The sequence below is a fragment of the Phycodurus eques genome, chromosome 6 (assembly GCF_024500275.1).
Source record: "Phycodurus eques isolate BA_2022a chromosome 6, UOR_Pequ_1.1, whole genome shotgun sequence".
In the NCBI taxonomy this organism is placed as follows: Eukaryota; Metazoa; Chordata; class Actinopteri; order Syngnathiformes; family Syngnathidae; genus Phycodurus; species Phycodurus eques.
In genome coordinates this window covers 1,134,685-1,160,203 of record NC_084530.1, presented here as the reverse complement: position 1 = coordinate 1,160,203, position 25,519 = coordinate 1,134,685, and the positions used below count along the sequence as shown (strand labels likewise).

General features: G+C 45.7%; 1 protein-coding gene across 4 annotated transcripts in view; it reads right to left on the bottom strand.

Moving 5' to 3' along the window:
- Nucleotides 1-25,519, bottom strand: part of LOC133404385 (palmitoyltransferase ZDHHC5-A-like) — a 115,166-nt gene that overhangs the window by 8,124 nt on the left and 81,523 nt on the right. The gene's annotated exons all lie outside the window — the stretch shown is intronic.

Genomic DNA, 25,519 nt, shown 5'->3' with positions numbered 1-25,519 from the left:
TTGTGATTATTATCCACTGGGCAGTAGGGGAAAAAAAAGACCCATGCAGTACTTTTCAGTACTGTCGTCTGTACTTTTGCCTATATGCCAAGCAAACAGACACGGCAAAGACTTTCTGTGCGGTGTGTTATAAAGCTACTTGAGTGAGGGGCACACAATATATAGGAATACTGCGTACTATGTAAAAGCTTGTGCCCAGTCACTGAAACATAGATTTATTTATATACTTTATCTGCTGTACAGCTGCAACTTGGTTGCTCCTCGTCGTCACTGTCAGGTTCTGACCTCCTGATCGGCTCAAACATGTCCGGTTTGATGATGCCAAGTTTAGTTGGGTGCTCCTGGATGTTGAAATCCTCCTCCTCCTCCAATTCCAACACATTCCTTGCCATTGCGTATAGTGTAGCGCGCTGTGTTTGTCAACTGGAGCGTCACTTCCGGTAGCCTTTGCGATGGATAGAGTAACTACACTGTCTCGAGCTTCGGGTATGATCGTGGAGTGCTCTTCTTCTTTTCCATTCAGCTTGTCCCGTAAGGGGTCGCCACACCGTGTCATAATTTTCCATGTAAGCCTATCCCCGAGATCCTCCTCTCTAACACCAACTGCCCTCATGTCTTCCCTCACGACATACATCAACTTTCTCTTTGGTCTTCCTCTAGCTCTCTTGCCTGGCAGCTCCATCCTCATCATCCTTCTACCAATATACTCACTCTCTCTCCTCTGGACATGTCCAAACCATCGAAGTCTGCTCTCTCTAACTTTGTCTCCAAAACATCTAACCTTGGCTGTCCATCTGATGAGCGCATTTCTAATTTTATCCAACCTGGTCACTCCTCGAGCGAACCTCAACATCTTCATTTCTGCCACCTCCAGCTCTGCTTCCTGTTTCTCTTCAGTGCCACTGTCTCTAATCTGTACATCATGGCTGGCCTCACCACTGTTTTATAAACTTTGCCCTTCATCCTAGCACAGACTCTTCTGTCACATAACACACCTGACACCTTCCGCCACCCGTTCCAATCTGCCTGGACTCGTTTATTCACTTCCTGACCACACTCAGCATTGTGCTGGACTGTTGACCCCAATATTTAAAGTCCTCCACCCTCGCGCTCTCTTCTCCCTGTAGCCTCACTCTTCCCCCTCCAACCCTCTCATTCATGCACATATATTCTGTCTTACTTCGGCTAATCTTCATTCCTCTCCTTTCCAATTGTTCCTCCACCTGCTCCCTGCTTTCGCTGCAGATCACAATGTCATCTGCAAACATCATGGTCCATGGGGATTCCAGTCTAGCCACATCTATCCATCACCACTGCAAACAGGAAAGGGCTCAGGGCTGATCCCTGATGCAGTCCCACCTCCACATTAAATTTGTCTTTCACACCTACAGCACACCTCACCGCTGTTCTGCTGCCCTCGTACATGTCCTGTATTATTCAAACATACTTCTCTGCCACTCGAGACTTCCGCATGCAGTACCACAGTTCCTCTCTGGGTGCTCTGTCATACGCTTTCTCTAGATCCACAAAGACACAATGTTGCTCCTTCTGACCTTCTCTGTACCTTTCCATCAACATCCTCAAGGCAAATAATGCATCTGTGGTACTCTTTCTAGGCATGAAACCATACCGTTGCTCGCAAATACTCCCTTGTGTCCTGAGTCTAGCCTCCATTACTCTTTCCCAAAACTTCGTGTTGCTCATCAACGTTATTCCTCTATAGTTCCCACAGCTCTGCACATCACCCTTGTTCTTAAAAATGGGCACCAGCACACCTTTCCTCCATTCCTCAGGCATCTTCTCACGCGCTAGAACATTGATGGACTCCCAGTCAGTCAACCGGTCAAAAAAAAGTCAAGCAGAGCGCCCATCACACAACAACATTTATAGATGTTGGAACTTGGTGCACACACAAGGCGCGCCGGAATATAAGGCACCCCGTCCATTTTGGAGAAAATTTAATACTTTTAAGTGCTCCTTATGGTCGTGAAAATACGGTATAACTTACCATTTTTAAGCTTCCCCTTACAGACGCTCCCTGGCTGTCACTGTCCTCTATCTGCCTGTCCTCCTCCACCTGTTTCTCACACAGTCACAGCGGACTAAGGACTGCGGGGAACGTAACGAGGTGGTGGCTGTCTCACGAATGTCAGAGATTTTTCTACAGGGATCTGGATCTTAGAAGGACGTGGCATTCAAGACGCTGTCTGGTTAAAAACAATCACTGCACCCTGAACAAGGAGTTGAACAACTTCAGACTTTTTGTGGCTGTGACGATAGCTGAGTCGACTTTGACTAGTCGACAATGACACAGATTTTGCTGTTGTTGTTATTGTCAGTGGTCAACTGGCTGTACTCCTTTCCAAAAAGAAGCTGGCTTGCTCACCCACACACTCCCCGCCATCCTCAGTTGCACAGGCTCCATCCCCCGACTCGTTCATCCAATCACATTCAGACACTTGCTACATTACAGAAGACATTTGAACAACTCTAACACTAATTCATGTAACACAACTGCAGGGTCGCGACTTGCTACAGTATATAATAATAGTATATACTTTAAAAAGATAAAGGAGATAATCCTTTTCAGGGCAGTGTGGTAGAAAACTGGTTAGCACATCTGCCTCACAGTTCTGAGGACCCGGGTTCAAATCCAGCCTCTCCTGTGTGGAGTTCGCATGTTCTAGCCGTGCCTGTGTGGGTTTTCTCCGGGTACTCTGGTTTCCTCCCACATTCCAAAACGTGTGGTGGGTTGATTGAAGACTCTAAATTGCTCGTAGGTGTGAATGTGAGCGAGTGGTTGTTTGTTTATGTGTGCCCTGCGATTGGCTGGTGATCAGTTCAGGCTGTATCCTCCCTCTCGCCCAAAGATAGCTAGGATTGGCTCCAGCACAACAACGACCTTAGTGCGGTTCAGAAAATGGATGGACGGATGGAGAATTGTTTTCAATAATGTATTGTGACAAACGTGCAGTCGTGTTATGTGGATTGTTTTATAAGTTTTATAAGAATTGACTGTCTTTGAGACACTGAGGGTATCTATGATTGTGACTGGATGACTGCCTCAGGGGGTGGGGTCAGTTCAAGGAGAAAGGATTGCGCGAGTGTGTGTGTATGTGTCTGCTGGCACCAAACTGACAGTAGACAGAAAGGCTGTTTGTTTTGTTTGACGACACTGACTTCTTTTTTTCCTTTCGACTTGTCCCGTGAGCGTCCTCCTTTTCCATGTAAGCCTATCGCCTGCATCATCCTCTCTAACACCAACTGCCCACGTCTTCCCTCACTACATCCATCAACCTTCTCTTTGGTCTTCCTCTCATTCTCTTGCATGGCAGCTCCATCCTCATCATTCTTCTACCAATATACCCACTCTCTCTCCTCTGGACGTGTCCAAACCATCGAAATCTTCTCTCCCTAACTTTCTCTCCAAAACATCTAACCTTGGCTGTCCCTCTAATGAGCTCATTTCTAATTTTATCCAACCTGGTCACTCCTAGAGCGAACCTCAACATCTAAATTTCCGACACCTCCTGCTCTGCTTCCTGTCGTCTCTTCAGTGCCACTGTCTCTCCAACCTGGCACACGTCATCATTTGCGTCGTTTGGCCTTTTCCACCTCGACCTTTGCCCTACGTCGCATCTCAATGTATTCCTTTCGCCTCTCCGCGGTTCTCTCAGTGTCCCACTTCTTCTTAGCTATCCTCTTTCCTTGTATGATTTCCTGTACTTTGAGGTTCCACCACCAAGTCTCCTCTCCTTTCCTGCCAGAATATACACCAAGTACTCTCCTGCCTGTCTCTCTGATCACTTTGGCTGTAGCGGTCCAGTCTTCTGGAAGCTCCTCCTGTCCACCGAGAGCCTGTCTCAGCTCTTCTCGAAAAGACGTACAACACTCTTCCTTCCTGAGCTTCCACCACATGGTTCTCTGCTCTGCCTTTGTCTTCTTAATCTTGTTCCCCACCACCAGAGTCATTTTACACACCACCATCCTATGCTGGCTAGCCACACTTTCCACTACCACTACCTTACAGTCGGTAACCTCCTTCAGATTACATCGTTTGCACAAGATGTAATCCACCTGCGCGCTTCTAGCTCCGCTCTTGTATGGTCACCCTATGTTTCTGCCTCTTCTGGAAAAAAGTGTTCACTACAGGCATTTCCATTCTTTTTTTCAAAGTCTACCACCATCTGTCCTTCCAAGTTCCTTTCCTGGATGCCGTACTTACCCATCACTTCTTCATCACCCCTGTTTCCTTCACTAACATGTCCATTACAATCTGCACCAATCACGACTCTCTCTCTGTCTGGGATTCTCAGAACAACTTCGTCTAGCTCCTTCCAGAATAGGTCACATCCTACCTGTGGTGCATAGCCACTAATCACATTATACATAACACCCTCAATTTTATGTTTCAGCCTCATCACTTGATCTGATACTCTTTTCACCTCCAAGACATTCTTAGCTAACGCTTCCTTTAAAATACCCCTACTCCATATTTCTTCCCATCTACACCATGGTAAAATAATTTAACCCCTGCCCCTAAACTTCTAGCCTTACAGCCTTTCCATCTGGTCTCCTGGACACACAATATATCACTCTTTCTCCTAATCATCATGTCAACCAACTCCCCGAGATTTTCCTGTCATAGTACCAACATTAAAAGTCCCCACGTTCAATTCTCGGCTCTGTTCTTTCCTCTTCTCTTCCTGCCGAAGAACCTGCTTTCCACCTCTCCTTCGTCTTCGACCCACAGTAGCTGAATTTCCACCGGCGCCCTGCAGATTAATGGCACCGGGGGCGGACGTTGTTAACCCGGGCCACGATCGATCCGGAATGGAATTCTTTAGATGAACGCTCATATTTGTTTGGTAAAGTTTTAAGACGGATGCCCTTCCTGACACAACCCTCTGCATTTATCTGGGCTTGGACCCGGCCTACAGTTTGCACTGGCTTGTGCCCCCCATAGGGCTGCATTTTTGACGACTTACTTTTTAAAATAACGATGCTCGTCTCTGTTTCATTGTTTAAGCAGACGCTACAATAATTTCTCTTTGATAGGATGGTATTTTGGTGAATTTGCTGACAGCTGATGTGAGGATTTAAGGCTGGTTGTCAGCTAGCATTAGCACTTGTTTGAGGATAGATTTGCATATTTTGCAAGTGACCGTGCTCCCAGTCTAGTTTTAATACAATATTTGAAGCACTGCTATTTGCTGTGGAAAACACAACACGTTGATTTCAGCAAGGCATCTATGTCCAAAACACGTGATTGGCAATTAATCGATCTCAAACTATTACTGTCATCGCGAGTGGCAAAGTCACTCTGTCGACTCATCGGTTCACCACCCTGAACACACCATCCCCACTGTCAAACATGGGGTTGACAGCGTCATGCTGTAGGGATGCTTTTCTTCAGCAGGGACAGGACAGCTGGTCTGAGCTCGATGGAGCCAAATACAGGGTAATGGTGGACGAAAACCGATTGGAGTTGGTAAAAGACCCTAAACTGCCCCTAAACATACAGAGGGCTACAAAGGTTGACATCAAAGTACAACCCCAATTCCAATGAAGTTGGGACGTTGTGTTAAACAAAAACAGAATACAATGATTTACAAATCATGTTCAACCTATATTTGATTGAATACACTACAAAGACAAGATATTTAATGTTCAAACTGATAAACTTGATTGTTTTTAGAAAATAATCATTAACTTAGAATTTTACAGCTTAAACGCATTCCAAAAAAGCTGGGACAGGGTCATGTTTACCACTGTGTTACATCACCTTTTCTTTTAACAACACTCAATCAACGTTTGGGAACTGAGAACACTAATTGTTGAAGCTTTGTAAGTGGAATTCTTTCCAATTCTTGCTTGAAGTTACAGCTTCAGCTGTTCAACAGTCCGGGGTCTCCGTTGTCGTATTTTACGCTTCACAATGCGCCACGCATTTTCAATGGGAGACAGGTCTGGACTGCAGGCAGGCCAGTCTCGTACCCGAACTCTTTTACTACGAAGCCACACTGTTGTAACACGTGGAGAATGTGGTTTGGCATTGTCTTGCTGAAATAAGCAGGGGCGTCCATGAAAAAGAAGTTGCTTGGATGGCAGCATATGTTTCTCCAAAACCTGTATGTACCTTTCAGCATTAATGGCGCCTTCACAGATGTGTAAGTTACCCATGCCATTGGCACTAACACAGCCCCATACCATCACAGATGCTGTCTTGTGAACTTTGCATCCATAACAGTCCGGAGGGTTCTTTTCCTCTTTGGCCCGGAGGACACGACGCCACAATTTCCAAATGCAATTTGAAATGTGGACTCGTCGGACCACAGAACACTTTTCCACTTTGCATCAGTCCATCTTAGATGAGCTCGGGCTCAGAGAAGCCGGCGGCGTTTCTGGGTGTTGTTGATAAATGGCTTTTGCTTTGCATAGTAGAGCCCATGTGGTGATATCCTTTACACATTGATGTCGGTTTTTGATGCAGTGCCACCTGAGGGATCGAAGGTCACGGGCATTCAATGTTGGTTTTCGGCCTTGCCACTGCCGTACAGGGATTTCTCCAGATTTTCTTCTTTATTATGGACCGTAGATGATGAAATCCCTAAATTCCTTGCAATTGTACGTTGAGGAACATTGTCCTTAAACTGTTCAACTATTTTCTCACGCACTGATTCACAAAGAGGTGAACCTCGCCCCATCTTTGCTTGTGAATGACTGAGCGATTCAGGGAAGCTCCTTTTATACCAAATCATGGCACCCAACTGTTCCCAATTAGCCTGTTCACCTGGGGATGTTCCAAACAGGTGTTTGATGAGCATTCCTCAACTTTATCAGTATTTTTTACCACCTGTCCCAGCTTTTTTGCAACGTGTTGCAGCCATAGAATTCTAAGTTAATGGTTATTTGCTAAAAACAATAACGTTTATCAGTTTGAACATTAAATATCTATATGTCTTTGTAGTGTATTCAATTAAATACAGGTTGTACATGATTTGCAAATCATTGTATTCTGTTTTTATTTATGTTTAACACAACATCCCAACTTCATTAGAATTGGGGTTGTACATTCATATGTTAGACTAGCCAAGTCAAAGTCCAGATCTAAATCCTATTGAGAATCCGATTGGGACTTGCAGATGTAGTTGAAGCAAAAAGTGGTTCCATAACAGTTTTGTCTCAGGGGGGCTGCATACTTTTGCATGCCACACTCACTTTTCAAATTTTCATTTATCAACCATTATTTTCCTTCCACTCACAACCATATGTAACTTTCTGTTCATTTATCACATGAAATCCTAATATAAAAAGAATACATATTTTTACAAATGTAATGTTCTTGAGCTGGGAGGTGTGGTGGGGTTCCTTCCTCAAGGGGACCTTGACAGTAGTCAGGAAGCAACTAGCATCCCTTCAAAAGCCAGCTGCCATTTAATGTCTGCAGGAGGACTTGAACCAAGACCTAATTCCAAAGCCCAAGTCTTCCATCTTAAGAGCTACTGCCACCTCATTTACATTTGTGGTTGTAACGTGACAAAGTATGGAAAAGTTCAAGGGATAAGAACATTTGCAAGTCAATGTAAATGTTATACAATCCATATGAATGAACCACAAAAGTCAATATAAGGATGACGATGAGATGCCAATTTTTGTCCCACAGTTGCATGCGGAATTTCATAGTGGAATAACTGCCACGTTACTATCCAGGTAAAGTCAGTGAGAGCGATGCGGAAGCAACCAAAGAAACAGAAAACAAGACCAAAGTATTATTTTCCCTGGTAGGACAGTCGATGTGCTGCCTGTATTTAGGGAATACGTGGTTGAGTTTAGCTTTGTTAAAGTCCCCGAGAATAATGAGGGGTGAGTCTGGGTGTTTTTTTTCAATTTCGTTGACTTGTTCGGCGAGCGTTAGCAATGCGGCGTTCGTGTTACCTTGCGGTGTAATATAGACTCCAGCCAATATAAACGATGCAAACTCACGTGGGGAGTAGAATGGTTTACAGTTCAAAAACAGCGACTCCAAATGCGGGCTGCAGCGTGTGCTGAGCACCATGACGTCCGTACACCATTTTTCATTGATATGGAGGCATATCCCGCCGCCCTTTGTTTTCCCCGATGATTCCATGTCGCGGTCCGCTCGATGAATGTTGAAGCCGGGAAGCATGACGGCGCCATCGGGTACAGCGTCGCAAAGCCAGGTCTCCGTGAAGCACATGGCCGTGGAACGTCCGAAGTCTTTACTGATCTTTAACAGAAGATGAAGCTCGTCCATTTTGTTGGGTAGGGAGCGTACATTCGCGAGGTGGATCGACGGGAACGCCAATCTGTGTCCTCTCTTGCGGAGTTTCACCTGAATGCCGGCTCGTTTCCCTCTGTGGCGCCGCTTCCGCCTCCATGCGCCGAAAACCACGGATGCCACTCCGGTGAGTAACTCGGGGAAAAAACTGAGCGGATTTTCGAAAGTTGGTGACAGAAAGTCCGGAGTAGCCTCCTTGATGGTTAGCAGGTCTCCCCTTGTGTAAGTGAGTCGTGTAAGGTCTCCAAAGACGGACGAAAAACACAAAAACAAAGACAATACTAGAGAGCGCGTTACCAAGGCGACCACACTGGTAGGCGCCATCTTGGATCGTGCAGCCCTGGGCTCGTCTGATCACTGCTTAATTCACTTAATACCGACGTACAAGCAAGAATTTAAATGTGCGAAGCCTACAGTGAAAACAGTCAAAAAGTGGACCAATGAAGCCAAGATGGAACTTCAAAGCTGTTTAGACTGCACAGACTGGAGTGTCTTTGAAAATTCAGCTGACAGCCTAGATGAATATACGGACACTGTCACATCCTATATCAGTTTCTGTGAAGAGGTTTGTGTTCCAACAAAATCATTTCGGACATTCAACAACAACAAGCCGTGGTTCACTGCTAAACTTAAGCAGCTTCGCCAAGCGAAGGAAGATGCATATCAGAGCGGGGACAGGGCCCTGTATAATCGAGCTAGAAACCAGCTTACTAAAGAAATTAACATTGCAAAGAGGATCTATGCAGCAAAGTTGGAAAAACAGTTTAGCGCGAACGACTCTAAATCAGTCTAGCATGCATTCCAATCGCTGACTAATTACAATCGACGATCCCCCCAAGCTGAGAACAATAGCACACTAGCCAACGACTTGAATACCTTCTACTGCAGATTTGAAAAGGACAGTTTCACTCCACACACCCACCCGGCCGCACCTGCGACCACAACCACACCTCTGACTTCTGTGTTAACCATCCATGAACAGGATGTGAGACGCATCTTCAAACAACAGAAGATTAACAAAGCGGCAGGACCGGACCATGTGTCCCCATCCTGCTTCAAAGTCTGCGCGGACCAGCTCGCTCCAGTCTTCACTCAGATCTTCAACAGATCTTTGGAAATGTGCGAAGTTCCATCCTGTTTCAAACGCTCCACCATCATTCCAGTCCCCAAGAAACCTGCAATCTCTGGTCTGAATGACTACAGGCCTGTCGCTTTGACATCTGTGGTCATGAAGTCCTTTGAACGTCTCGTGCTGGACCACCTCAAGAGTGTCACAGGTCCCCTGCTGGACCCCTGCAGTTTGCCTACCAAGCGAACAGGTCTGCGGATGATGCAGTCAACATGGGACTGCACTTCATCCTAGAACACCTCGACAGTGCAGGGACCTACGCGAGGATCCTGTTCGTGGACTTCAGCTCAGCGTTCAACACCATCATCCCTGAACTCCTTTCAACCAAGCTTCTCCAGCTCAGCGTCTCACCTGCCATCTGCCAGTGGATTTACAGCTTTCTGACGGGCAGGACACAGCAGGTCAGGCTGGGGGAGGCCACCTCATCCACACGCAGCATCAGCACTGGGGCGCCCCAAGGTTGTGTCCTCTCTCCGCTGCTCTTCTCTCTCTACACGAACGACTCCACCTCAGCGAACCCGACTGTCAAGCTCCTGAAGTTTGCAGATGACACCACTGTCATCGGCCTCATCAAGGACGGTGACGAGTCTGCATATCGACAGGAAGCGGAGCGGCTGGAGCTGTGGTGCGGCCGACACAACCTGGAGCTGAACACGCTCAAGACTGTAGAGATGATCGTGGACTTCAGGAGGCATCCTTCGCCACAGCTGCCCCTCACGTTGTCCAGCTGCCTTGTGTCAACCGTCGAGACCTTCAAGTTCCTGGGAATTACAATCTCTCAGGACCTGAAGTGGGCGACCAACATCAACTCCGTCCTCAAAAAGGCCCAGCAGAGGATGTACTTCCTGCGGCTTCTGAGAAAGCACGGCCTGCCACCGGAGCTGCTGAGACAGTTCTACACAGCGGTCATCGAATCGGTCCTGTGTTCTTCCATCACAGTCTGGTTTGGTGCTGCTACAAAAAAGGACAAACTCCGACTGTAACGGACAATCAAAACTGCTGAAAGGATTGTCGGTACCCTCCTACCCACCATTGAGGACTTGCACGCTGCCAGAACTAAGACAAGGGCGTGCAAAATCCTCTCGGACCGTCTGCACCCCGGTCACCAGCTCTTCCAGCTCCTTCCCTCAGGTAGGTGCTACCGATCAACGCAAACTAGAACTAGTAGACATTCCAACAGCTTCTTCCCTCTTGCGATCAACTTCTTAAACACCTAACCTATAATTCCATTACAGCAAGCTGGCAATTGTTTGACTTGAGTTCGTTGTCACATTTCTGTGGGGCCAATTATGTATTACTCGTGCACTCACTGTAGTTGTCTCGCCATGCTGCACTATCTGCATATACTGGCCAATCATGCCAGAGTAGCATCTGCTCCATTTGCACACTGATTGAGGAGTAGCTATAACATTTGCACAACCAACATTGTCCCAGATGATCGCACTACTCGTCACTTTAAACCGCATACACTCCTTGAAGTCTCAGCGCCCGTTGCACAATGGTCATTGCACCGGACTACTGCAATATTAGTCATTCGAACTGCTCTAAGTGCTAGAGGACTCTGCATCTTTTTGCACAATTGTTTTTTGTCAATGTCTTTATGTCCCCAAAGTGTTCTGTAAATTGACTGTCTGTTGTACTAGAGCGGCTCTAACTACCCGAGACAAATTCCTTGTGTGTTTTGGACATACTTGGCAAATAAAGATGATTCTGATAACACATTTAAACAAACATTGCTCGTATGTAAAAAAACTTAAATCCATCAACGTAACTTAATAAGGAAACTGATGATAAATGCATATGATGTAAATTTTTATTGCTGGTACCATACTAATGCCTTTGGATCCATATGTCTGACAACAAAAATGTGAGCAATTTTTGCACTCATGTATGTCATGTTTTTGCAGCTTTCCAGAGATAACAATATATCGTTTGAGCATAGTCATGCCAATGTACGTGTGTGCAATAGTCACATCGCAAGGTTCTGCGCAATGTTGGTGTATTGATGTGCAGTCAGTCAACTGTCATATTAATCGGTCACCAGCAGAGGGACCTGGTCGGACATGCTAATAAGATTTACACTGATGTTACTGTAAATTATAACTCTTTAAACAACTGAGCAGCCCGGAGTGTTATATGCTCTTTTTTTGGGGGGGGGGGGGGGTGATAACTATTAATGAGAACACAGGAAACAAATTCACACCTCCATTTACTGTATCTCTCTTCAGAATGTGATGAACAAATGCATGTCGCAACAGATTACATTTGGGGGTAAGGGGGAGAGCCACCGCATTATTGAAGCCACAAACTACAGGTGTACACAACATGTTTTGCTTAAACTAATGGACTCAAATATAGAAATACTAATGCATATGTTAAAACATAGGTGTAAAATAGACTGAATAAAAATAAATGAATAGTGTTAGGAATGTGCAAATGACCCCACCGTATAACTGGGCAGGTTCAACTATTGCACAATTCTATAGTGCATTTAAATACAGGTAGACTTCAGAAGAATGACTTCATGTACTTTTGTGCTCCACTTAGCATAGTTTTTCTAGAGAGGGAAAAAGAGAAATGTGGGCTGGTTTTCACGTTACGTGTATGTCATCCTGTATTTTTTAACATCTCAATATGCTGTATACTGTATCACAAGGTTAAAGAAAATCACAATGTCCCAATATACACTGGATCACAAGGTTAAAGAATATTGCAATATCATTTTTTTCCAATCCCGCGCAGCTCTCGACAACATGCTGAAATGTACTACATGATCAGGGTGCACAACTTACAAACATGCATACATGGCAAATTTTGGAAGAGACAATACTAGTGCATTATTACGACCTTAAAGTCCCTGTAAAGTGAAAATAAATGTCTTGTAAATTTGAAACACCACAGAGAAGAGTGTTGTCAACAACCATGCCAAATTTGAAAGACTTAAAAAATCCTTTAAGTATATAAAATGAGGCTTCATAATCATGAAAAATCAAGCTTTTTGTCTTGCTGTTGGCAGGTCCGCTGAATGCACTGAAACCACACGGCCCTCTGGGACAGATGGAACACAAGCGACAGCCACGAGCTGCGCCACACATTTCACCGAATTTGAATGTGTGTTTGATATTTTACTAACTTTGGATGAATGCTGGGCGGAACGGTGGACGACTGGTTAGAGCGTCAGCCTCACAGTTCTGAGGACCTGGGTTCAATCCCCGGCCCCACCTGTGTGGAGTTTGCATGTTCTCCCCGTGCCTGCGTGGGTTTTCTCCGGGCACTCCGGTTTCCTCCCACATCCCAAAAACATGCATTAATTGGAGACTCTAAATTGCCCGTAGGCATGACTGTGAGTGCGAATGGTTGTTTGTTTCTATGTGCCCTGCGATTGGCTGGCAACCAGTTCAGGGTGTACCCCGCCTCCTGCCCGATGACAGCTGGGATAGGCTCCAGCACGCCCGCGACCCTAGTGAGGAGAAGCGGCTCAGAAAATGGATGGATGGATGGATGGATGGATGAATGCTCCCAGTATAAATCATGACACCAATGTCACTAATGATTGTTTGTCACAGGTCTGATGTCAAATCTGAATCAGATGAGAAGTTTCATCTCACACAACACAAATGTCACATCACAAATATTAAGTGCTCTCAGCCACCACTTAAAATTGAAACACTCATTGCATAGATTAACCAGGGTGTGTGTGACAATGCAGGAGCTGGGAAGGAATGAATTAATGTTTTATTTCCACTGGTTTAAAACCACAAATAATCCTAGGATGAAAATTAATACTAACAGGCGCAGTCTGCCTCCCTTTTGGTCCCTAGGGCAGCCCCTTCTCTCCTGTGCATAAAAGGCCGAAGCCCCTTTGTTCTTGGCTCAGTTCTCGTTTTTTTTTCCAGCCTCTCATTTTTCAACCTGACCAAGAAATTGGCGCACAGCCAGGGAGCCCCGCCTCTCACCACGAGGTGGCCGAGATTGCATACTTTCTTCCTTCCTGGCCGGGCCACCGAACCCGGAGGGCAAAAGCACTCTGCAGCGCCCCGAAACCACACTTTGGTACGTGTGGCGTAGCTTGCGGATAAAAGATCAGTTCGGAAGGAAGTGCAGCGCAAGTCTTCTCTGAGCCCGTCACGCACACTGTCACTAAGGCGCTTCGGTCACCCTATCCTTGCTCGTTTTTGCCTCCTTTTTTTCTTCCTTCCTATTTTGTCAAAGAGACCTGTTCGGCGACCCAGCCCAGCCATCTGGAAGACCGACCAGTCTGTCTAAATTCTGTTTTACGCAACGTACGTGCAAGCGTGCTGTTCCTAGGAGCAAATTGGTGCATAATTGAATTATAATAACGGTCACAGAGATTCCCACCCTCGCACTGCGACCCGCACATTCTCACTAATCACCTACATCACAAGTTCAACCTGCTTTACGAATGTTTATCTGTACCCTTTGCATTGTTTCCCTGTAGTTTTTTCTTTTAGATTTTATTACATTTTCTATAAAATTCCACTTCCTGTCATGCTTTGTGTGTGGTCTAGTTTAATAGTAAAACCGCTGAAATGGAGAACTCGTATTTCATTCCTTGTAGCAACCTTCAAATTATGAGACATAGAGGTTTTTCGTCATTTTTCCTAAAATTTACATATATAAAAAGAGACGTGGTTCCCCTTTACGAGACAAAGAGTTTGATTCTAACGTCAACCGTAAATCGAACTATCCCGGAAGTAACGCAGGCATTAACTTCCGGCGTATTCTTTGTCCAAAATTAATTACGTTTTTATCTAAAACCAATATACCCTACAAAATAATTAATCTTTGTGCTTAAAATTGAGCTTTGGGCAGGCTATACATAGGCATGTCGCTTAGCCGGGCTGCGACGGTGCTTGCTCCACTTCCTTGTTACAGTATAGAAACATCTGGCTGTGTAACCCATGTGACCATATCACATGAAATACACTGATGATTGGCTGGCTGGCAGGCTTGCCCGTGTGAGGAAAATGCTTCATTTGAATGGAGAAGTAATGTCTACAAAACGGCGGCAACAACTAGGTTGCATAATGGTACGCATATTTCATGCAAATTTACCCATTCGTACGACATGATTAAATATAAAGTCAGTTGAAAGGACTGGGCTAGGGTGACAAATTTGCGTGAGGCTGTATTGCAAAAGCCAATCGAGTATATTCCGCAGAGCAATGGAAATGTTAATCAGATCGTCGCTGTCTGTGGGCATCTGCAGCACTACAATACGTCGTGCAACTCAAACTGGGACCGTAGCAAGAAGCTAGTGTATCTGGTAAGTATACCTACATTACCTGATTACAGCTGTCAATTGTAAGTTACTGGGTACCAAGTTTGGCATTACACTGCCACACAATCACCAATCACAAGCGATACTAACTCACTGAACACAGAATTCATCCTGATTGTTGTGCACATCTGATCTGCAACTACTTGAAAGGTTGAGGTTATTGCTGCCAAAGGAGGGTCAAGCAGTTATTCAATTCAAGGTTTCACTAACTTTTTACTCCCTGTCCTGTGAATGTTTACATTTTATGAAACTATAAAAAACATTAAGAAATATAATTGTTTGTGTGGTATTAGTTTAAGCAAGCGGCACGGTGACCGACTGGTTAGCACATCTGCCACACAGTTCCGAGGACCAGGGTTCAAATCTCAGCCCCGCCTGTGTGGAGTTTGCATGTTTTCCCCGTGCCTGCGTGGGTTTTCTCCGGGTACTCAGGTTTCCTCCGACATGCGTGCTAGGTTGATTGAAGACTCTAAATTGCCCGTAGGGGTGAATGTGAGTGCGAATGGTTGTTTGTTTATATGTGCCCTGCGATTGGCTGGGGATCAGTTCAGGGCCAGAAGATAGCTGGGATAGGATCCAGCACGCCTGCGACCCTAGTGAGGATAAGCGGGGCAGAAAATGGATGGACGGATAGTTTAAGCAGACTCTGCTTTGTGATTTAGATGAAGATCATACTGCATTTTATAACCAGTGTATGCAGAAATGTAAGAAATTCCAAAGGGTCGACATACTTTTTCTTACCACTGGATGAAGCCAGCAAGCACTGTGCTAAATCAGGACCAATCGGAAGGCATAAATGTCAAGGTAACAATATTTGCATGAATGGATGGGCTTTCTGTTATCATAAATGTTGATTTCATTTTTAGGTTTTAAATTTTTTTTGGCAAACGGGTCCTAGGTGAGGGACCAGACAAAGCACGCACAAAGACCACTTATGAAGAGTATGAATATTGGATCTCATTTTCCCTCGCCTGGATGCGGGTCACCAGGGCCCCCCTCTGGAGCCAGGCCTGGTGGACGACCCTGCATCCATGGGGCGTGGGAAGGGCCATAGGGATCAGGTGCAGTGTGAGCTGGGTGGTGGCCGAAGGATCCTTGCCGATCCAATCCCCAGCTTTCAGAAGCTGGCTCGAGGGATGTGGAATGTCACCTCTCTCGCAGGGTAGGAGCCCGAGTTGGTGTGTGAGGTCGAGAAGTTCTAAATAGATATAGTCGGGCTCGCCTCCTCCACACACGGCTCAGGCTCTGGTACCAGTCCTCTGGAGAGGGGTTGTACTCTCTTCCACTCTGGAGTTGCCCAAAGTGAGAGGCGCCATGCAAATGTGGGTATACTTATTGCTCCCCGGCTCGGCAACTGTCACCGCGGTGGACGAGAGGGTAGCCTCCCTCCGCCTTCAAGTGGGGGGACGGGTCCTGACTGTTATTTGTGTCTATGCACCAAACAGCAGTTCATCGTACCCACCCTTTTGGAGTCTTTGTAGGGGGTGCTGGAGAGCACTCCTGCTGGGGACTCCATCGTTCTGCTGGGGGACTTCAATGCTCACGTGGGCAATGACACTGAGACCGGGAAGGGTGTGATTGGGAGGAACAGCCCCCACGATCAGAACCTGGACTTCTGTCCTCATCACGGATTGTCCATAACATAAGGTGGTCAGTGCCTGTCAAGGCGGCAATCCCCAAACCCATTGGTGTGCACCAGCGGTGAGGGACGCCGTCAAGGTGAAGAAGCAGTCTTATCAGGTCTTTTTGGCCTGTGGGACTCCTGAGGCAGGTGATGGGTGCTGACTGGCCAAATGGAATGCAGCTTTGGTGCTCGCTGAGGCAAAAACTCAGGTGTGGGAGGAGTTCGGTGAGGCCATGGAGAACGACTTCCGGATCGCTTCGAGGAAATTCTGGTCCACCGTCTCAGGAGGGGGAAGGGGGTGCTGCTGACCTCGACTCGGGACATTGTGAGTACTTCCAAGACCTCCTCTATTCCACCGTCACGCCTTCCCATGAGAAAGCAGAGTATGGCAGAGTCTCTGAGGCGGGCTCGTCTATCTCTGGGGTTGAGGTCACCGAGGTAGTTAAAAAGCTCCTCGGTGGCAAGGCCCTAGGAGTGGATGAGATTTGCCCTAAAAGCTATGGATGTTGTGGGGTTGTCCTGGTTGACATCCCTTTGCAACATCGCATGGACATCGAGGGACAGTGCCTCTGGATTAGCAGACTGGGGTGGTGGTCTCCCTTTTTAAAAAGTGTGTTCCAACTACAGCGGATCACACTCCTCAGCCTCCCTGGTAAGGTCTATTCAGGGGTGCTGGAGAGGAGGGTCCATCGGGAAGTCGAATCTCAGATTCAGGAGGAGCAGTGTGGTTTTCGTCCTGGCTGTGGAACGGTGGACCAGCTCTACACGCTCGCCAGGGTCCTCGAGCGTGAATGGGAGTTCGCTCAACCAGTCGACATGTGTTTTGTGGACTTGGAGAAGGCATTCGACCGTGTCCCTCGGGAGTCCTGTGGGGGGGTGCTTCGGGATTATGGGGTACTGAACCCCCTGATATGGGCTGTTCGGTCCCTGTACGACCAGTGTCAGAGTTTGGTCTGCATTGCCGGCAGTAAGTTGGACTCGTGTCCGGTGAGGGTTGGACTCTGCCAAGGCTGCCCTTTCTCACCGATTCTGTTCATTATTATTATTATTTTTCTTTTATGGACAGAAATTATTGGCACACCTGAGGCGTAGAGGGAGTCCGATTTGGTGGTCTCACTATTGCATCTCTGCTTCTTGACTGCTTCATCAAGCCGTGATCTCCAACTCTAAATGAAGCGGTTCGTAGCCGAGTGTGAAGCGGCTGGGATAAAAATCAGCACCTCGAAATCTGAGACCATGGTCCTCAGTCGTAAAATGGTGGAGGGCCCTCTCCGGTCAGGGATGAGATCCTGCCCCAATTGGAGGAGTTCAAGTATCTTGGTGTCTTGTTCACAAGTGAGGGAAGAATGGAACAGGGAGATCGACAGGTGAATCGGTGCAGTGTCTGCAGTGATGCAGACTTTGTATCGGTCTGTTGTGGTGAGGAAGGAGCTCAGTCGAAAGGCAAAGCTCTCAATTTACCGGTCGATCTACGTTCCTACCCTCACCTATGGTCACGAGCTGTGGGTCGTGACCGAAATAACAAGACCCCAGATACAACCGGCCGAAATGAGTTTCCTCCATAGGGTGTCTGGTCTCATCCCAGGATCCCAGAGTAGAGTCGGTGCTCCTCCACATTGAGAGGAGCCAGATGAGGTGGCCTGGGCATTTGATGAGGATGCCTCCTGGACGTCTCTTTCGGCTGGCCTGGGAATGCGCGACCCGACCTCGGATAAGTGGAAATGGATAGATGAAAAAGTTCAGGTTAGAGTCAGGTTTATTTTTGTATTTATCTGTAGTGTACAAATAGTTTGGTTAGTTGCTAAATGGAATGCAAGGTCGGCTAGAGGATTTTGGTGGCCCTCAACGAGATTTTACATGTGGCCCCAAATATGTGTGTCCCATCCACATCACATTTGGAGGTCAAAATTATGTGTCAGAGTGCAAAGGGGTGCACAAACATTTTGTGCTCAAGGGCTGCATTGGATTATTTTTTTTTAAATGGACAGATTTATACAATTGCTTGGACAATTGATAATTTGTTGTTTAATGATATTGTTTTATTTCATTGAGAATAAAAAATACTGTAAATGTCCATCCATCCATTTTTTGTACCGCTTATTCTCACTAGTATTTACAATAAATCAAGAAACCATTATTTAATTTGATCAATTAATAAAAAGTAAATATAAATGAATACAAATGTATCCATCCATCCATCCATCTTCTACCGCTTATCCGAGGTCGGGTCGCGGGAGCAGTAGCTTTAGCAGGGACGCCCAGACTTCCCATTCCCCAGCCACTTCATCCATCTCTTCCGGAAAAATCCCGAGGCGTTTCCAGCCGAAGGATGTCGTCTCTCCAGCGTGTCCTGGGTCGTCCCCGGGGTCTCCTCCCGGTGGGATGTGCCCGGAACACCTCACCAGGGAGGCGTCCGGGAGGCATCCGAATCAGATGTCCCAGCCACCTCATCTGGCTCCTCTCGATGTGAAGGAGCAACGGTTCTACTCTGAGATCCTCCCGGATGACCGAGCTTCTCACCCTATCTCTAAGGAAGAGCCCGGACACCCTGCGGAAGAAACTAATTTCGGCCGATTGTATCCGGGATCTCGTTCTTTCGGTCACGACCCACAGCTCGTGACCATAGGTGAGGGTAGGAACGTAGATCGACCGGTAAATCGAGAGCTTTGCCTTTCGGCTTAGCTCCTTCTTTACCACAACGGATCGATACAAAGTCCGCATCACTGCAGACGCTGCACCGATCCGCCTGTCTATCTCCCGTTCTATTCTTCCCTCACTCATGAACAACACCCCAAGATACTTGAACTCCTCCACTTGGGGCAGGATCTCATCCCCGACCTGGAGAGGGCACGCCACCCTTTTCCAACTGAGGACCATGGTCTCAGATTTGGAGGTGCTGATTCTCATCCCAGACGCTTCACACTCGGCTGCGAACTGCTCCAATGAGAGTTGGAGGTCACGGGTTGATGAAGCCAACAGAACCACATCATCTGCAAAAAGCAGAGATGCAATACTGAGGCCACCAAACCAGACCCCCTCTTCGCCTCGGCTGCGCCTAGAAATTCTGTCCATAAGTTATCAACAGAATCGGTGACAACGGGCAGCCTTGGCGGAGTCCAACGCTCACCGGAAACGAGTCCGACCTACTGCCGGTTATGCGGACCAAACTCTGACTCCGGTCGTACAGGGACCGAACAGCCCGTATCAGGGGGTTCGGTACCCCATACTCCCGAAGCACCCCCCACAGGACCACCCGAGGGACACGGTCGAACGCCTTCTCCAAGTCCACAAAACAGATGTAGACTGGTTGGGCAAACTCCCATGCACCCTCGAGGACCCTACCAAGTAGCATAGTTGCTAACGACAGCAACGGAAAGGGAAGGGGGCGCTCGCCGGTTGAGACTGATGGGCCAACAACACACTAGCAAAGCATTCTGGGATTTATAATATTAGTGGCCCATGTGCTATATACTGGCGGGCCAGCTCTAATACACATTTAATATGGTCTTGCGGACCAAATATAATTACATCGTGGGCCATATTTTTTTTTTTTTTGAGTTTGACATTTATTTTGTAAATAAAATAAAAAATCGAACTAACATAATTCTTCTTCTTTTCCTTTCGGCTTGTCCCTTTAGGGCTCGCCACAGCGCGTCATCCTTTTCCATGTAAGCCTATCTCCTGCATCCTCCTCTCGAACACCAACTGCCCTCATGTCTTCCCTCACGACATCAACTTTCTCTTTGGTCTTCCTCTAGCTCTCTTGCCTGGCAGCTCCATCCTCATCATCCTTCTACCAATATACTCACTCTCTCTCCTCTGGATGTGTCCAAACCATCGAAGTCTGCTCTCTAACTTTGTCTCCAAAACATCGAACGTTGCCTGTCCCTCTGCAGAGCTCATTTCTAATTTTATCCAACCTGGTCACACCGAGAGCGAACCTCAACATCTTCCTTTCTGCCACCTCCAACTCTGCTTCCTGTTGTCTCTTCAGTGCCACTGTCTCTAATCCATACATCATGGCTGGCTTCACCACTGTTTTAGAAACTTTGCCCTTCATCCTAGCAGAGACTCTTCTGTCACAGAACACACCTGACACCTTCCTCCACCCGTTCCAACCTGCTCGGACCCCTTTCTTCACTTCCTGACCACACTCACCATTGCTCTGGACGGTTGACTCCATGTATTTAAAGTCCTCCACCCTTGCTATCTCTTCTCCTTGTAGCCTCCCTCTTCCCCCATCACCCTCTCATTCGTGCACATATATTCTGTCTTACTTCGGCTCATCTTCATTCCTCTTCTTTCCAGTGCATGCCTCCATCTTTCTAACTGTTCCTCCAACTGCTCCCTGCTTTCACTGCAGATCACAATGTTATCTGCAAACATCATGGTCCATGGGGATTCCAGTCTAATCTCATCTGTCAGTCTATCCATCACCACTGCAAAAAGGAAGGGGCTCAGGGCTGATCCCTGATGCAGTCCCACGTCCACCTTAAATTCGTCTGTCAAAGCTACAGCACACCACTGTTCTGCTGCACTCATACATGTCCTGTATTATTCTAACATACTTCTCTGTTACTCCAGACCTCCGCATGCAGTACCACAGTTCCTCTCTGGGTGCTCTGTCATACGCTTTCTATAGATCCACAAAGACACAATGTAGCTCCTTCTGACCTCTGTACTTTTCCATCAACATCCTCAAGGCAAATAATGCATGTGTGATACTCTTTCTAGGCATGAAACCATACTATTGCTCGCAAATACTCCCTTGTGTCCTGAGTCTAGCTTCCATTACTCTTTCCCAAAACTTTGTGTGGCTCATCAACTTTATTCCTCTATAGTTCCCACAGCTCTGCACATCACCCTTGTTCTTAAAAATGGGCACCAGCACACTTTTCCTCCATTCCTCAGGCATATTCTCACCCGCTAGAATTCTGTTGAACAAGCTGGTCAAAAACTCCACAGTAATTTCATCAGGACCAACTGCCTTTCCATTTTTCATCCTCTTTAATGCCTTTCTAACTTCCCCCTTACTAATCATTGCCACTTCCTGGTTCACCACACTTGCCTCTTCTACTCTCCCTTCTCTCTCATTTTCCTCATTCATCAACTCCTTGAAGTATTCTTTCCATCTAGCTAGCACACTGCTGGCACCAGTCAACATATTTCCATCTCTATCCTTAATCTGTATAGATCCTTTTCTCCTTCTTTAGTGTCCAACCTGCCATACATGTCATCATATGGCTCTTGTTTGGCCTTTCTTCCACCTCTACCTTTGCCCTGTGTCGCATCTCAATGTATTCCTTTCACCTCTTCTCGGTCCTCTCAGTGTCCCACTTCTTCTTAACTAACCTTTTTCCTTGTATGATTTCCTGTACTGTGAGGTTCCACCACCAAGTCTCCTTCTCTCCTTTCCTGCCAGAAGATACACCACCCGCCTGCCTCTCTGATCACCTTGGCTGCCATGGTCCAGTCTTCTGGAAGCTCCTTCCGTCCACCGAGAGCCTGTCTCACCTCTTCCCGAAAAGATGCACAACACTCGTCCTGTCTCAGCTTCCACCACATGGTTCTCTTCTCTGCCTTTGTCTTCCTAATCTTCCTCCCCACCACCAGAGTCATATTACAAACCACCATCCTATGCTGTCTAGCCACACTCTCCCCTACCACTACCTTACAGTTGGTAACCTCCTTCAGATTACATCGTCCGTACAAGATGTAATCCACCTGCGTGCTTCTACCTCCGCTCTTGTAGGTCACCCTATGTTCGTGCCTCTTCTGGAAAAAAGTGTTCACTACAGCCATTTGCATCCTTGTTGCAAAGTCTACCACCATCTGTCCCTCCAAGTTCCCTTCCTGGATGCCGTACTTACCCATCACTTCTTCATCACCCCTATTACCTTCACCAACATGTCCATTACAATCTGCACCAATTACGACTCTCTCTCTGTCTGGGATGCTCAGAACTACTTCGTCTAGCTCCTTCCAGAATTTCTCTTTCACCTATAGGTCACATCCTACTTGTGGGGCATAGCCGCTAATCACATTACACATAACACCCTCAATTCCAAGTTTCAGCCTCATCATTCGATCTGATACTCTTTTCACCTCCAAGACATTCTTAGCAAACTCTTCTTTTAAAATAACCCCGACTCCATTTCTCTTCCCATCTACACCATGGTAAAATAATTTAAACCCTGCCCCTAAACTCCTGGCCTTACTGCCTTATCACCTGGTCTCCTGGACACACAATATATCAACGAAGACGTGCTTGTGCCCAACGGCAGCTGGAACAAACTATGTTACAATAAATGACCTCACCTCAGTGCAACACTTGGATTAAGATTATGTTGTTCAACGGAGGCTTTCGTGATGTGCACAAGTCTGACGGGCTCCCTTCCGCTCCGAGCCTCAGCCTACACTGCATGGAACTTCAGTGAAGTGAATTGGGTGAGTGAAACAATTAAATACACCTATGCCAACATTGAGGCAGCTAACAAGTTCAACGGTGGGTTACACTCTTGCACTGATGGTTTTAGCGTTTATTTTGGTCTTCAAACCAACGTAAGAGCTGATGACAGACACAAAAATAAAATATAAATGACTTTACCGTACTGGAAAGAGAGTAGAAAAAGGCGCATTACAAACTTAACATTGAGCTAAAATTTCACCAAAAGGTCAAACTAGCAACTATACATCACAATGAATTGGGAAAGAATTCACAAAAACGTTGTCTGACAGTATCACAAACATTAACCTTGTGTCTCATCGGTGGGGTAGGTAAAGGAATCAATGTTTTACAGAGCATTTGGTTCCATTCATTACTCTTTTTCTTGCATCTCGTTTTACTTTCATTTTTACCGGTGTCGTGTGAAGTTATTTTTCATGCCAAAATGACAAGTTCTGGTGCTTACCCTTCAAAAATAAAAGGCTAAATGCTTAAAAAAGGAAGTCAAGTTAAAACGTGCACATAAACCATTTGACGTGATAAAAAAGTCACAAATAACTCTTTTTAACAATGCTTTATTTAACTTTTAGCTGAAACAATAATTAATGGATATTTCGTCAATTGGGTTAGTTCCACACACATTGCCTTTTAGTTCATAAGTTTGATATTGATACTGGTTATGAAGAACCCAGAGTCAAATGTTGATTTTAGTTTCTGCTGCAGGCTGCTAAGATGTTCATAATTTAATTTTAACCAGGCAAACCTTTTCGACCCAGCCACCTAAAAAGATCTGAATCGAGAATTTGGAACCGGAATCGAGATGAGGAACTGGAATCGGGACCGGACTCGCTCAAATTCAAACAATCCCTAACCTGAACAAGTTTAATGAACGCATTAAACTTGTTCATATTTTGGGAGAACATGAACTGAACTTTGTTAATTTCTGCCTGATGAACGTTATTGAGAATGCACTTATTCTGGCGTCTGTGAACGGTTTTTTCGAACGAAAGTTCATCTTCATTCAGGAGTCCCAGGTTTTGTTAGGGACTTCCCAGGACAAAACCCAGGTGAACACATTATGTATGAGCCTACGTAAACCATCTCAAGGGATAAGCGTGTTTACATCGCAGCTGCGTGAGTGCGCGAGGTGCATTCAGAACGCAATTTAGATGGGAGTGAATGTGTTCTTTGGTGCACGATTGTATGAATTGATTACTAGGAAAATTATTATTTGTATCAGAATGCTTTAGTTAAAACACTGTACGATCATACTGTCATAATATGGAATTTACTTTGTTTTTTGTTATAACAGAATAGATAAGATAAAATATTTTGGTAATATAGTCAGCCAGAGCTGCAAGATATGCAGTTATTAATGTTCTTTCACCATCATTCCTGTCATACTGTGTTCCATGATGTTGTTGTTGTTTTTTTGTTGTTTTTTTGCACATTGAGGACTAAAGCCCTGCTTTTGTTTTTATTCCTCATTTAAAAAAAAAAAAAAAAAAAAACGACCATTCAAGCATCATTCATTATTATTTGCATCAGAATGCTTCAGTTAAAACACTGTACGATCACACTGTGATAATATGGAATTTATTTTGTTTTGTAATATAAAACTACATAAAATAAAGTATTTTGTTAATATAGTCAGCCAAAGCTGCTAGGAACGCAAAGTTATCAGTGTCATTTTACCATCGTTCCCGTCATACTGTGTTGCGTGTTTTTGTTTGTACAACGTACATTAAGTACAAAATTCCTGCTTTTATTTTAATTCCTCATTTTAAAGAACATCATTCAAGCAACATGTTTTTCCTCATGTTTTTGATATTGTAAAGTGAAAGCTGCAGCTGGCTACTGGTCTGGACTGAATGGGTTGCAACAATGGGGAAATGAAATGCCAGTATTTTGAGGGTACTAGCCCATCAGCAACATATTGGGAGGAAATTTATAATTTTATATGCACTTGTGGAGAAACCAAAGCGCCGTGTGAATCTCAGTCGCTGAAATACACCCGTGCTATTAGTGAATGGGGCTCGCGCTGATTGTTCTCGCTCTTAAAACATCCACACGATCTTCTTCATTGGTGCCTGTTTTCTTCACTTTGTTGCTACCCATTTCTTCCATGTCAATAGTGCTATGATTTGGTGTGGTTCAATACAAAATAATAAAGTACAGTATATTGTATGTGGAGCCTCAAAACCCGATACAGGGTCACGTTGTAGCGTGCCGGTAGATGTGTAGCGCTAAATGCTTCATGTACAGCTGAGAGGCTTTAGGCCACTTCGCTTGGTGTATGGTGGGCCTGACTCACTCGCAATTGCGTCGGTTAACCGCTGATGCAAATGAAGGGCGCTGAAGTTTTTATCTCGTGGGGGAGGGGCTCATGACTCAAGTGCATCACTGAGCTTCGTTTTCGCCATGCCCAAAAAAACTGGAAAACTGAAGAGTGCAAAACACTAAGGCTAGATCTTCACAACTGAGTGATACATATATTTCAAACTTCGCACACGTTTTTAGCAATTATCTACAAATTTGCAAAATGTATTTTGAAACAAATCTCCAAATTCACTTTACAGGGCCTTTAAGCAAACCATCACATCACAAAACAAGCAAATGGAATAAAAGAAGGAACTTACAGGAAATCTGTTGGGAGGAGAAGGAAGAAGAGTAGCAGCCAATCAGGTAATCAATGTCAGGATTTCAAAAGTGGTGAC